We start from the raw sequence: 16,007 nt of genomic DNA, 5'->3' as shown, positions 1-16,007 counted from the left end.
TCATAATGTTGAAGCCAAAAGATGTAGAGTTGATAATGATAGTTCAACTTATTTGTGACACTGCCGTTTAGGTCATATTGGTCTAAAGCGCATGAAGAAACTCCATTCTGATGGACTTTTGGAATCACTTGATTATGAATCACTTGGTACTTGCGAACCATGCCTCATGGGCAGGATGACTAAAACACCATTCTCCGGAACTATGGAGCGAGAAACAGATTTGTTGGAAATCATACATACTGATGTATGTGGTCCAATGAATATTGAGGCTCGCGGCGAGTATCATTATTTTCTCACCTTCACAGATGATTTGAGCAGATATGGGTATATCTACTTGATGAAACATAAGTCTGAAACATTTGAAAAGTTCAAAGAATTTTAGAGTGAAGTGGAAAATCATCGTAACAAGAAAATAAAGTTTCTACGATCTGATCGTGGAGGAGAATATTTGAGCTACGAGTTTGGTCTTCATTTGAAACAATGCGGAATAGTTTCGCAACTCATGCCACCTGGAACACCACAGCGTAATGGTGTGTCCGAACGTCGTAATCATACTTTATTAGATATGGTGCGATCTATGATGTCTCTTACTAATTTACCACTATCATTTTGGGGTTGCGCTTTAGAGACAGCTGCATTCACATTAAATAGGGAACCATCTAAATTCGTTGAGACGACGCCTTATGAACTATGGCTTGGCAAGAAACCAAAGTTGTCGTTTCTTAAAGTTTGGGGCTGCGATGCTTATGTGAAAAGGCTTCAACCTGATAAGCTCGAACCCAAATCGGAGAAATGTGTCTTCGTAGGATACCCAAATGAGACTATTGGGTACACCTTCTATCACAGATCCGAAGGCAAGACATTTGTTGCTAAGAATGGATCCTTTCTAGAGAGGGAGTTTTTCTTGAAAGAAGTGAGTGGTAGGAAAGTAGAACTTGATGAGGTAACTGTACCTGCTCCCTTATTGGAAAGTAGTCCATCACAGAAACCGGTTCCTGTGACACCTACACCAATTAGTGAGGAAGCCAATGATGATGATCATGAAACTTCAGATCAAGTTACTACCGAACCTCGTAGGTCAACCAGAGTAAGATTCGCACCAGTGTGGTATGGTAATCCTGTTCTGGAGGTCATGTTACTTGACCATGACAAACCTACGAACTATGAGGAAGCGATGATGAGCCCAGATTCTGCAAAATGGTTGAGGCCATGAAATCTGAGATGGGATTCATGTATGAGAACAAAGTGTGGAATTTGGTTGACTTGCCCGATGATCGGCAAGGCATCGAGAATAAATGGATCTTCAAGAAGAAGACTGACGCCGATGGTAACGTTACTGTCTACAAGGCTCGACTTGGTGCGAAAGGTTTTCGACAAGTTCAAAGAGTTGACTACGAAATTTGTAGCGATTCTTAAGTCCGTCTGAATCATGTTTGCAATTTCCGCATTTTATGATTATGAAATTTGGCAAATGGATGTAAAGACTGCATTCCTGAATGGATTTCTGGAAGAAGAGTTGTATATGATGCAACCTAAAGGTTTTATCGATCCAAAAGGTGCTCACAAAGTGTGCAAGCTCAAGTGATCCATTTATGGACTGGTGCAAGCCTCTTGGAGTTGGAATAGACGTTTTGATAGTGTGATCAAAGCATATGGTTTTATACAGACTTTTGGAGAAGCCTGTATTTACAAGAAAGTGAGTGGGAGCTCTGTAGCATTTCTAATATTATATGTGGATGACATATTGTTGATTGCAAATGATATAGAATTTCTGGATACCATAAAAGGATACTTGGATAAAAGTTTTTCAATGAAAGACCTCGGTGAATCTGCTTATATATTGGGCATCAATATCTATAGAGATAGATCAAGACACTTAATTGGACTTTCACAAAGCACATACCATGATAAAGTTTTGAACAAGTTCAAAATGGATCAAGCTAAGAAAGGGTTCTTGCCTGTGTTACAAGGTGTGAAGTTGAGTAAGACTCAATGCTCGACCACTTCTGAAGATAGAGAGAAAATGAGAAGTGTTCGCTGTGCTTCAGCCATAGGCTCTATCATGTATGCAATGCTATGTACCAGACCTGGTGTGTGCCTTGTTATTAGTTTAGCAGGGAGGTACCAAAGTAATCCATGAGTGGATCACTGGACAACGGTCAAAAATATCCTGAAATACCTGAAAAGGACTAAGGATATGTTTGTTGTTTATGGAGGCGACAGAGAGCTTATCATAAATGGTTATGTCGATGCAAGCTTTGACATTGATCCGGACGATTCTAAATCGCAAACCGGATACATGTTTATATTGAATGGTGGAGCTGTCAGTTGGAGAAGTTCTAAACAAAGCGTCATGACGGGATCTATGTGTGAAGCGGAGTACATAGCTGCTTCGGAAGCAGCAAATCAAGGAGTCTGGATGAAGGAGTTCATATCCGATCTAGGTGTCATACCTAGTGCATCGGGTCCAATGAAAATATTTTGTGACAATACTGGTGCAATTGCCTTGGCAAAGGAATCCAGATTTCATAAGAGAACCAAACACATCAAGAGACGCTTCAATTCCATCCGCGATCAAGTGTAGGTGGGAGACATAGAGATTTGCAAGATACATACAGATCTAAATGTTGCAGACCCGTTGACTAAGCCTCTCTCACGAGCAAAACATGATCAACACCAAGGCTCCATGGGTGTTAGAATCATTACTGTGTAATCTAGATTATTGACTCTAGTGCAAGTGGGAGACTGAAGGAAATATGCCCTAGAGGCAATAATAAAGTTATTATTTATTTCCTTATTTCTTGATAAATGTTTATTATTCAAGCTAGAATTGTATTAACTGAAAACATAATACATGTCTGAATACATAGACACACAGAGTGTCACTAGTATGCCTCTACTTGGCCAGCTCTTTAGTCAAAGATGGTTATGTTTCCTAACCATAGACATGAGTTGTCATTTGATAAATGGGATCACATCATTAGGACAATGATGTGATTGACTTGACCCATTCCGTTAGCTTAGCACTTGATCGTTTTAGTTTACTACTATTGCTTTCTTCATAACTTATACATGTTCCTATGACTATGAGATTATGCAACTCCCGATTACCGGAGGAACACTTTGTGTGCTACCAAACGTCACAACGTAACTCGGTGATTATAAAGGTGCTCTACAGGTGTCTCCGATGGTACTTGTTGAGTTGGCATAGGTCGAGATTAGGATTTGTCACTCCGATTGTCGGAGAGGTATCTCTGGGCCCTCTTGGTAATGCACATAACTATAAAGCCTTGCAAGCAATGCAACTAATGAGTTAGTTGCGGGATAATGCATTACGGAAACGAGTAAAGAGACTTGCCGGTAATGATATTGAACTAGGTATTGAGATACCGATGATCGAATATCGGGCAAGTAACATACCGATGACAAAGGGAACAACGTATGTTGTTATGCGGTTTGAACGATAAAGATCTTTGTAGAATATGTAGGAGCCAATATGAACATCCAGGTTCCGCTATTGGTTATTGACTGGAGACGTGTCTCGTTCATGTCTACATAGTTCTCGAACCCGTAGGGTCCGCACGCTTAACATTCGGTGACGATCGGTATTATGAGTTTATGCGATTTGATGTACCGAAGGTAGTTCGGAGTCCCGGATGAGATCGGGGACATGATGAGGATTCTCGAAATGGTCGAGACGTAAAGATTGATATATTGGACGACTATATTCGGACATCGGAAAGGTTCTAAGTGATTCGGGTATTTTTCGAAGTACCAGGGAGCTACGGGAATACGGGGAAGAAGTATTGGGCCTCATGGGCCAAGTGGTGGAAGAGAGGAGGCAGGGCGCGCGCCCCCTAGCCCAAACCGAATTGGACTAGGGGGCCGGCCTCCCTTTTTCTTCCTTTCCTCCCTCTCCTTCCTTCTCCCTCTCCTCCTTCCTTTCCTCGTCCTAGTAGGAGTAGGAAAGGGGAGTCGTACTCCTACTAGGAGGAGGACTCCTCCTCCTGGCGGGCCCTGCAAGGGCCGACCGGCCTCCCCCTTGCTCATTTATATACGGGGCAGGGGGCACCCTAGAACACACAAGTTGATTGTTCCAAGCCGTGTGCGGTGCCCCCTCCACCATAATCCACCTCGATCATATCGTAGCGGTGCTTAAGCGAAGCCCTGCATCGGTAGCAACATCATCACTGTCATCACGCCATCGTTCTGACGGAACTCTCCCGTGAAGCTCTGCTAGATCGGAGTTCATGGGACGTCATCGAGCTGAACGTGTGGTGAACTCAGAGGTGCCGTGCGTTCGGTACTTGGATCGGTCGGATCGTGAAGACGTACGACTACATCAACCGCATTCCCATAACACTTCGGCTTACGGTCTACGAGGGTACATAGTCGATACTCTCCCCTCTCGTTGCTGTGCATCACCATGATCTTGCGTGTGTGTATGATTTTTTTGAAATTACTATGTTCCCCAAAAGATATTTATAACGACAATCACATCGAATGCTTGGATCCGCATCTCTCAAATATTACTTTGAACTCCTACCGAGGGACTCCACCGGAGATTACACTTGCCAGGTTCTTTCTTGCCAGAGCAAAGGTGCTGAGTGTACTGAGGTTGAACACACATTTAATTAGGAAAGATCAATGGTATGATCAGTAGAGCCGGCTGGTACTGTTGAATGGAAGTTTCTCCAAAAATGCCAAAGTTCATATGGGAAGAACATATGGCAAAGTAATTGGAAATCATTGTGTCAAACCCATACATGACTTGTAAGTGGTTGATCCCTTTTCAGAAATGATGCAGCTTGCAATGTTTGAATTTGGGCATTGTAATCTTTGAATCTGAACCTTCAATATTTATGGTATTTGTTATATTGAACTGTTTATGTTCTCTTGTCTCAATGCAAATAGTTCATCCGGGTGAACCGCATGTCCTACATCGCACACACCTTGATCTGGCTGACCGTTTCTTTTGTGTTGCCTAATCACAAATAGTTCATCCAAGTGAACTATATGCTATACATCGCACACACCTTGATCTGGCTGACTGTTTCTTTTGTGTTGCCTAATCACAAACAGTTCATCCGAGTGAACCGTATGCTGTACATCACACACAAATTCATCTGGATGCCCATTTCTTCTGTTCCTACTCATCGAAAATGGTTAATTGAACTGAACCATATGCCCTGAATGGCACACGCAACTAAAATCTGTACCGTGTTTGATACATCCATCATCGCAAACGTTTTGCGCCTTTTTGACGGGTTTTTTACACCACCGTTTGCAATTATTGCATCGCACACAGTTTCGTTGAAGGGTCTCTGATCGTAGTGTCGTGTTAGCATCATCCTGCAGTAGTGAAGGACTACGACAACTTGACCACAACGCAGGATTGCATCACGTCAGTCTCGGTGTATCCGTCCCGTAACCTGAGAAAAAAATTGCAGCGGAAAGTTTAATCTTGGTCTCGACAATTTTTCTGGATGGCAGCGGCAGATTGGACACAACCCTAGCTCTCTCTCGATCACCATCTTGCACTTGACAACTCCGAAGTTCAGTCATGATTCTGATCTTAACACGATGAATATTGCTGGCTGCGCTCAAGGTTGTCTGACCCAGGGTTACCTTGCGCTCTTCTTTGTCCGTCTATTCACGAGTTTCTCGATCCTTGAAGAGCTCCCTTCAAGAACTCAACACCACCGTGCGCTGGCCCCACGTGGGCGCCAACTGTCGTGGTTTTTTCATGACAGATGTCCTAGTGTGAGGACTTAGTCATGAGGCAACACATCTACATGGTAGCTTGAGAGGGGTTGAGTGGGACGAGATACGCGAGGTTTTACCCAGGTTCGCCCCCTCACGATGGATGTAATAGCCTACATCCTGCTTTATTGATATTCATCATGACGCTCATGATTACAAGAGTGATCTTTCGCTACCTCTCCCTCGAGAGCTATTGACTTGTCTGTCTCATCTAGACTTGTATCTCCCAAAACCTGACTGTCCTTATATAAGTTGGAGGGGCGGGTTACATGTGGAGTCCTAGTAGGATTAGGACTATTCTATTACAAGTGGAATCCTAGTCTTGCTTCCCTTGGAAGGTAAATATTCCTTATGCCTTCCTTCTCAAGCCGGACCACCGGACACCGTACCTTGAGCCAGTCTTCTCGTAAGTCGCCTTCTGGGCCTTGGGCCTTGTCATTCATCTAACCTACCTGCCGGGTCACCCATGAGTCGCCAGGCTCGGCCGGGTCATCAGTGAGTCGAGAAATCCAGGCGGTCACTTAGTGAGTCACCAAGTCCGGATGGGTCACTAGTGAGTCGCCAAGTCCGGCTGAGTCATACTTCCGACCAGGTTACACCACGTTCTATATCCCTGACACCTTCCCATGAAGCGTGAGTAGTTTACCACAGACCTAAGTGTCCATAGCTAGTAACTAGATGGCTTCTTCTCTCTCTTTGATCTTCAATACAATATTCTCCTCGATGTTATTGGAGTTCTATCCGATGTAATCTTCTTTGTTGAGATTCGATGAATTGTGGATTTATGATCAAATTATCTGTGAATATTATTTGAGTCTACTCTGAACTGTTTTATGCATGATTAAGATATCTTTGTATTTCTCTTTGAACTATCGGTTTGGTTTGGCCAACTAGATTGGTTTTTATTGCAACGGGAGAGGTGCTTAGTTTTGGGTTCAATCTTGCGGTGCCCTCACCTAGTGACAGAAGAGGTAGCAAGGCATGTATTGTATTGTTGCCATCAAGGATTAAAAGATGGGGCTTATATCATATTGCTTGATTTTATCCCTCTACATCATGTCATCTTACTTAAAGCGTTGCTCTGTTCTTATGAACTTAATACTCTAGATGCAGGCAGGAGTTGGTCGATGTGTGGAGTAATAGTAGTAGATTTAGAATCGTTCTGGTCTAGTTGTCACAGATGTGATGCCTATATTCATGATCATTTCCTTAGAAATCTTCATAACTATGCACTTTTCTATCAATTGCTCAACAGTAATTTGTCTACCCACCATATGTTTCCTTTCAAGAGAGAAGACTTTAGTGAAACTTATGCCCCCCCGGGTCTATTTTCCATCATATATTTTCAGATCTATAAACCCAAAAAACCCAAAAATACCAGCTGCAATTTATGTATATTTACTTTAGTTTGCTCTTTTATTTATCTTTTACCTATCTCTATTAGTTCTCACTCTTGTTCATGACCATGAAGTGATTGACAACCCCTTTTTCGTGTTTTGTGCAAGTGTTTGTTAGTATGTGCAGGTGCATATATTGGAGATTTGATTGTGCCTCCTACTGGATTGATTCCTTGGTTCTTAACTATGGGAAATACTTATCTCTACTTTGCTGCATGACCGTTTCCTCTTCAAGGGAAAAATCAACGCAAGCTGAAGAAGTAGCACCGTCGATCTACACCACCACACCACCTCGGCCGTCGTAAGCACGTCCCCGGCCTTCCTGTTGGTGAGCCGTGTCGATTCCCCCCTTTCCTTGCCTTCTCCGCCTCCATGGACCGCCGTGGCCCAGAGCTGGAGCTCGTCCTTCTGGCTGCGCTCACCGCACCCCCGCGCGGCCCCTGCCCCTGCTCGGTGCCCCGGCCGCGCCCAGCATAGGCGCGCGCCCGGGCCATGCCTCGCCCACTCCAGCATGTGCCCCCGGCCGTGCGCCCACACCTGCTGCTGCTAGTCCTAGATCTAGCCGCTCCTAGGTGTTGCCGCCGCTCTTGTTGCTGATTTGCCGCCGCAACTGCTATGTTGCTGCCGCCGCCGCTGCTGCCCACTACTCTGCTGCTACTGCTGTTGCTTCCTCTAGTGCTGATGCCTGTCGCTGTTCACCGCCGCCTGCTGCTGTGTTCTGCGGCTACATACTGCTACTGCCCACTACACACTCCTGTCGCTCCTGGTGTTCTGATGTGCTGCTGCTATCCCGCGCCTACGTCTTGCCGGCCGCTCTTGGTCGCGCGTGCCCAGCCACGCCGGCCCCTGCTCGACACCACTTGCTACCACCGCCAGCCCTGCCGGTTTCACGCAGGCCGCGCACGGCTACGTCGCTCCTCTGCCTTGGGTGAGTGTGTGTGCGCGTGCAGGCCCAACCGTGGCTTTGTCCACTTCCTCCTGGGCCGGTCCGTTCTGATTTAAAGGCTAATCCCCCTGTTACGATTAATACCTAGTTTAGTTAGTTCTACCCATAACATATGGGCTCGAATTTTCTTTAAATACCTAATTAAAAGTTCTGTGACAATGACAACTGGGACCTACAGTCACTGTTCATCGGTTGACCAGTCAAAATATTGACCGGGTCAACCCAGCCATGACCCCACATGTCATACACATGCACACATTGCTGGCTACACTCTTGTGTAGCCATAGCAATTTGTCTGTTTATTATTTCAAATTAAAGTAAATTCATAAATTTTAGAATACTTGTTAAACTTTGAAAAAATCATATAAATTCAACCATAACTCAGATGAAAAAGTTTTATAAATGAAAGTTACTCAGAAAATGTAAAAAATCCGAATACGCCATCGACATACCTATCACATGCCTCTAACATGATGAACATGGATCCTTCCTCTCTGATTCATCTGTTGGAAAACTGTGAAACACCGGGAAAATATTCCTGGATATTTTTTCGCTCCATCTGTAACGTGTAGCACTGCGTTAGTTCACCCTTAGCACAACGTATTACCATGTCATGCTTTGTGATGCTTTTGTTTGCACCGCTATTTATTTGTTTCCCCTTTGTTGATTCTTTTTTGGTAGACCTCGATACTGCGATAGACCCCAAGCCCGCTGATGATCTGGTGATCATCGACTTCGTTGAAGATCTGTTTCTTCTGTAGAGCTTCCAGGCAAGCAAAACCCCCTGATCATTCCTATATCGCCCATTATTTCTCTCTCATGCTTGCATTAGATTTTGCTATGGTTGTTCGATAGGTCCTATTATGATGTATAACTTGCTTTTGTAACCTGCTATTGTTACCTTACCTGTTGTCCTATATGCTTAGTATATGCTGATTAGTGATCTATCAGTGACCCCTCACCTTGTCCCTGTGACCCTCGCTTTATTACCGGATGACTCGATCAACGTGATCGATGTCCAGAGCCCAACACATCACCTCACACCCCCTTAGTTGTACGAATCTACAAAGCTACTATCGAGTGCCGAGGGTGATACCTCATGACGCACTCTTGATGATATCTCTGTAGTATAGCTATTCGACCGTGGATTATGAAGGGTGATTCCTTCTTCACCACACCCGATAACGACTCTGTTGTGCAAAACCTCAAGTGTGAACCCATTGAAGGTGATTTCTGCAAGTTCACCTTGATGGTTACATCAAGTGGAGTCAATCAAGGGTGATTCCTCGGGTTCCCCCTCGGTATTATGGATACACGGTTGCTTTGACTATACCCTAGAACCATGTTGGAGTAGGGTCGGCCCTGCGGGGTACCCGCGAGAGAAATGTGAAGTCAGGTGACCATGAGAGTACACGCGAGTGATGTGGAGTCAGGTTGACCGAGATGGTACCCACAAGATAATTACGCGGTGCGGCTGGACATTCTTATCCCTTGCTCTAAATACGTGAGATAGGGCGACATGCCCACAGATCGTGGATCATTGATCATCTCTGCGCTCTCCCAAGAGTAATGGTTTGGATATGTGATCCGAGCAGGCCTCTGGCCTTTTCACACTGACCACCACATGGGAATAAGTATGGGCACTCTGCATCGTACGTTTCTTCAGAAAGCTCACTAACGTCAGTGATTGAGCGGCACGTGCCCGGGTAGTCCACGTAAGCACTTGCTTTGTATAAAGACGTAGCCAGGACTGATCCCGGCTGTCCATGCAATGTGCATGAGTGCAAAGGGCGATGGGCCTAAGACCCCTAAGCGCTTAGGACATAGATCGGTGTGCTGGCCTCTTCATTGAGCCTACGTAGGACTACAGTGTGTTGATCAGCCGAGGACGAGCATGATCTCAAGGTGTGTCCAACCAAATTTAATTGAGCATGTTGGGTAAGTTGGTGCACCCCTACAGGGAAGTTAATCTATTCGAATAGACGTGTCCACGGTAACAGACGCTCAGAATTGTATCCCGATCTACGCAACTAGAACTAGATGCTGGAGACATGAAATTGATATGATGCCTCCGCGATTGTTTTCTCGCAGGGAGTCGAGGAAGGATCTTTGGGCGTTGATACTACAATATACTTATTACCTATGTCATGTTACTCTGCACTCTTCTAATGCTTCAAGACGATGCAAGATGCTAGTCTTTGATAGGCCAAGCCTTCCCTCTATTTTGGCATTTCTACAATTCAGTCCAAAGATATATCCCCATTCCTTTGATACTGATGCATTCTTGGTATAATTTGATGTAAGTCTTGTGAGTACTTTGGATGTGTACTCACGGTTGCTTTTCTAACTCTTTCCCCCTGTACCCGATTGTTGCGATCAGATGATGGATCGCAGGAGCCAGATGCCACCACCGATGACTACTACTGCCCCGAGGGTGCGTACCACTACGTGGAGGCCGCCAACGACCAGTGCTAGTTAGGAGGCTCCCAAGAAGGAGGCCTTCCCTTTTTAGATCATTGTTGATGTTTGTGCTAGCCTTCTTAAGGCAGAATTGTTTACTTATGTCTGTACTCATATATTGTCGCTTCCGCTAATTCTTGTGTATTCAAGCTTATGTATTCTAGCCCTCTAGGTCCCTTGCTTGTAATATAAAACTTGTATTATTTTAATTTGTGTCTAGAGTTGTGTTGTGATATCTTCCCATGAGTCTCTAATCTTGATCGTGCGCATTCGCGTGCATGATTAGTGCATGATTAAGTCGGGTCGTCACAAGTTGGTATCAGAGCCGATTGCCTGTAGGAAGCCCCTTTCCATCTCCTTGGCGGAAGTTGAGTCTAGTCTTTGAAAAACTATTTTACTAACATTGTTGTGTGGCTTATGCACTACTAGGAAAAGGCCTACTAATGGCGCACCAGTTTTGCCTACTAATGGCGCATCACTGGTGCGCCATTAGTATCACGCCACTAGTATTTTTTACTAATGGCGCACCACCCAGTGCGCCATTAGTATATAACACCATGCGCCATTAGTATGCCTCCCAGGGCCATATTTAACCATGTCCTTTGGCACACTAATGGCGCACTGCGGATGGATGCGCCATTAGTATACTTGGCATACTAATGGCGCACTCTTTAGTGATGCGCCATTAGTATGAATATTATGTTATTTTTTTACTTTTCTGATTTTTGCATAGGTTACAAAATATATTACTTGACCGAATATAGACAGTAGCACACAGCAACAGCAGATTCATCGAATACAATAGAATATTAGTCTTCGAATACAATTCATCATATTAGTCTCCGAATTCAAAAGACCGAACAAAGATAAAACATTACAAGTCTCGAGACCGCGAGTATCGAGTTTGTCGGAAGTAATACTAATCCTAACAAGTCCTACTAATCATCATCATACAACTTCTACTTGTTATTCATAACAAGTCATACGATCATCATCTTGATAGTCATCGAACCAAACCTACTTAATTGTTCTTAGCACATGATCATCAGTATTAGGCAGGACCTAAATACCCTATTTAAGCTAAAATAGCATAAAACAATATAGACCATGACTCTCCATTATGGAGAATGGAGAACATCCTGTCTCCAATTCTTGCGCTTCGCTTCCTTTTGCTTCCAAGAAGCTCCTTACGACTGTCCATAGATTTTTTTCCATCCTTTGATTTTCATGCCTCCACTTCTTTTAGAAATCTCGTATGGACAGTTGAGATTCGTAGGACGACCTGGCTGTATGTTCAAAACATTAACACTACCTTTCTGATACATCATATGAGGCACACAATTCTCTGGGATTATCTGTTGAAAAACATAGTAATAACTTCATAGTTAGCAATGATGTACTAGTTTTAGAAGTATGCAAAAGATGCACGGATGTCGTAATAGTAAAAATATTACCAGGGTATCTCCATGGTAGTTACCGTAGTTGAACACATGCACTAGTGGCACGTATTTACCATAATGTTGAGGAGTTTGTTTGTGGATAATGTAATTATCAATGTCAGTACAAAATCCGACCAAATGATTTTTCTCCTTGTAAGTTGTTAATTTGGGGCCATCGGTGTAGTGGGTTTTGTCTACCATCTCCCGCACATTCTTTGAACAATAAAAATAAGCTGTCAATGGAAATAAGCTATCAACTATTTTGAAATAAACAATATAAATTAGCTAATAACTATGTTTGAGAAACTCACATAGCGGTAGAACTGGAGGCGTATCAACAAGGACCCAAATGTCCATGTTGTCTTGGTTGATGTCAAGATTACCAAGATCCATGGTGATAAGCATAGCCTCATCAAAACCATACATCTTGCAAAATGCTTCCCAATTTTTGCAACCAAAATGGGTTACGCTCTTAGAATTATATAGATTTACTTCAAAGTCCACATCGTGATGAGTCCTTAGGTGAATTTTCTTTGTTTCAGAAATTTCATGGTCTTCAAAATCCATCATAGCGTCTTGCATGGCATGGGATAAGCTATACTTGAATTGTAAAAGATGAAAAATACACGTTGAAATAGTTGAAGTCATGCTTAATTATGAAAATAACACTTGTTGTCGTTGTGTACCATTTCAACTTCGGAGGTCTCCTTGAGCTTAATCTGAAGCGCCGATCATCGTCCAGGTGAGGCATGTCGCACAGACCTCGATCGTCGTGGCACCAGTCGCACTCCGCCGGGAGACTTTCGTCGTTCCTTTCATCGTCCGATGATGATGACAACATATCCTAGGTTCATAATTCAAAACTACATCATTTAGGGTTTGTCGACACCGAGGCATCCTAAAAGCTAAGCTTTTTATCATTTAGGGTTTGTCGATGCTGAGGCACCCTAAAAGCCTAAGCTTTCATCATTTAGGTTCTTATCGACACCGAGGCACCCTAAAAGCCAAGGTTTTATCATTTAGGGTTTGTCGACATCGAGGCACCCTAAAAGTCTAAGAATTCATCATTTAGGTTTTGTCAACGCCGAGGCACCCTAAAAGCCTAAGCGTACATCATTTAGGTTCTCATCGACACCGAGGCACCCTATAGAAGCCAAGTTAAGTTTTCATCATTTAGGGTTTATCGATGCCGAGGCACCCTAGGTTGGGCCTAATCACTTGGCACTAATCACTTGGCTCTATTGCCACCTATGTTGGGTTTATCATCTAGGGTTTAGGGCCTAATCACTTGGCTCTATTGCCACCTATGGTTTAATGCAGCAAGAATGGCGGGGCAGTTGATCCTACTTAACTAAGTACTAAGATACCCCGGCCCATGCATTAGTCGCAAGTACCCCATATGTCCTATTTTTAGCAAAGTCATGCTAAAATTCATGGAAAATTTCAGCATGACCTTTGCTGAAAATAGGACATATGGAGTACCCGAATTTGCCAGAACGGAAGTTAACTGAAATTCCGGCAAACTCAAGGGCCTCTCGGGGTACCTGCAAATTTATCACGACACAACGGTCGGAGACAAAACCCAGCAACTTTACAAGTCTTTCAAAGATTTGTTTGCAAGTTCTGATATGTAATAAAGATGAGCCTCAAAGATGAGCCTCCAATGCTGATTTGTTTGCCTCAAGACAAGATGAACCTCCAATGCAACAAGTAATAAAATGTTTGCAAGTTCTGATATGTTTGCAAGATGAACCTCCAATGCAACAGTCTTAGACATTAGGACACTACAATGATCTACAACCTTATGTAAAGTGCCAACTCCACAGATTTCTTTTTCACAGCTTTTATATTATTTCTAGAAGAAACACAACAGGGTTAAACACCAGAATCTTGAGTCTAATTAAACCCTAAAATAAACATTTCTCTTTCCCCTCCCCCCCTCCTATCCCTCTGTCTCTCTTTCCCAGCTCCAACCCCAAACACAAATTAAGTTAGCCATGGTTTAAACACCAGCTCATTCATTCTCACCTCTGGTCCAGGTGCTCTTCTCCTCCTCGTGCCTCTATCCTCTCCCTCAGCCCAGGAACACCTGCACATTAACAGCAAAAAGCAATAGCTTGTTCAGACACTTCTTTTTTACTGTGTTATTCCAGCTAGGAAAAAAACTTTGCTTCAAAAGCAAATAAGAGCAGGAGTGCAAGCATCTAATGCTTGCTGCTCTTCTTCTTGCCACTTGCAGCACTGCAACTTGCCTCCTGATCCTCCTAATGCACCATCACAAAATTAAGTTCGGGTTACCTGAGAGGAGAGGAGGAAGAGAGGAGAAGAGAGGCAGAGGAGAAGAGAGGAGAAGAGAGGCAGATGGAGGAGGCTTACCTGACCACGATGAGGAGGCGCGGGGGCGGCGACGGAGACGGAGGCGCGGGGGCGGCGGCGGTGTGGGGGCGCGGGGGCGGCGGCGGCGTGGGGGCGGCGACGGAGACAGAGGCGCTGGGGCGGCGGCGGCGTGGGGCCGGCGACGGAGACGGAGGCGCGGGGGCAGCGGCCGCGTGGGTCGGGGGCAGCGGGGGGAATTAACTAGGGGCGGGGCGAGGGAGAGGGACAAAGGGGATCTGGCGAGAGGGAGGGAATTAGCTAGGGGGAATCTTACTAATGGCGCACCTGCGGCCGATGCACCATTAGTAATCTTTTTTTTACAAAGCAATGGCGCACCAGGCAGAGGTGCGCCATTAGTAATCTTTTTTTTACATAGCAATGGCGCACCAGGAAGAGGTGCGCCATTAGTAATCTTTTATATATATATATAGCAATGGCGCACCAGCCAGAGGTGTGCCATAAGTAATTTTTTTTGTTGCATGTAATAATTTTTTAGAAAATGAATATGAATATGAAACAGTAATATTTTTTTATAAAAACAGTAATAATTGTTGTTTAACAATAATTGTAGTCTACACTTTTTTATTATTATATTTTAAAAAATGAAGAGGGGAGAGGAGGCGCAGGTGGGATCGAGATCGAGATGGAGGGGGAATCGAGATCCAGATGGAGGGGGATCGAGATCGAGTGTCCTCATGAATATTCAATATTTTATCATATTGAATATGAAAAAATATCATAAAATTTGAAAAAATATTCATGAATTCAAAAAGTGCCCATAAAATTTAAAAATATTCATGATATCAAAAAGTTCCCATGAAATAAAACCGAGAAATGAAGACTACGATTTAAATACAGTCGATCTTATCTAGCTGTCTGTTCATAATCTTCTTGCCCTTCTTTTTCGCAAATGGAGTTCTTCTGTGGAACGGACGTCCTTTAGGTAGGGTGGTCCTGCTTCTTCTTGTGGTGTATGCTACTACTTCATCGTCGTCGTCATGTTCGATCTTCGGGTCGCTGTACTTGTCGAAGTCTTGCTCATTGGCTACTCCATCCATTCCAATGATATTCCTTTTGCCTCTCCTCACGACAACACGACTGGGCTTTGACGGGTCGGTAATGAAGAAGCATTGGTCCACTTGGGAAGCCAGTACCCATGGCTCATTTTTTGCGGTGACGTTTGTGCCCGCGGTCTTGGATTTGGCTTTGGGTATAACCATGGTGGTGCAATATCAGTCTTCTTTTAGGACGCTCTTGGCGCATCTAACCGAGGAGAACTCCGAGATCTCCTCGATCCTTCCGTAGTATCTGTCCTTGTCATTACCGGTGTAGGATTCCATCGTTACCGCGGAGTTCTGATAACCATCGCTCTTCATGTCCTTGTCCTCGGTGTAGAATGTGTAGCCGTTGATATCGTACGCCTCATAGGTCATCAGGTTGTGCTCGGCGCCCTGTGACAAGGGGAATATGAGTTGTTCTTCCGCGGAAGAATCCTCATGTAAAGGGTACGACAGAAGCTTCTGCTTGAACCAACGCGTGAAACATGAGTTGTGCTCTTTGATTATATCTCCATCCGTCCTCTGTTGGCCTCGGTCATTGTACGTCTTCTCAATAAAGGTTTTGTGC

Source organism: Triticum urartu, chromosome 4 (genome assembly GCF_003073215.2).
Source record: "Triticum urartu cultivar G1812 chromosome 4, Tu2.1, whole genome shotgun sequence".
NCBI lineage: Eukaryota > Viridiplantae > Streptophyta > Magnoliopsida > Poales > Poaceae > Triticum > Triticum urartu.
Note: the sequence above shows the minus strand (reverse complement) of the source record.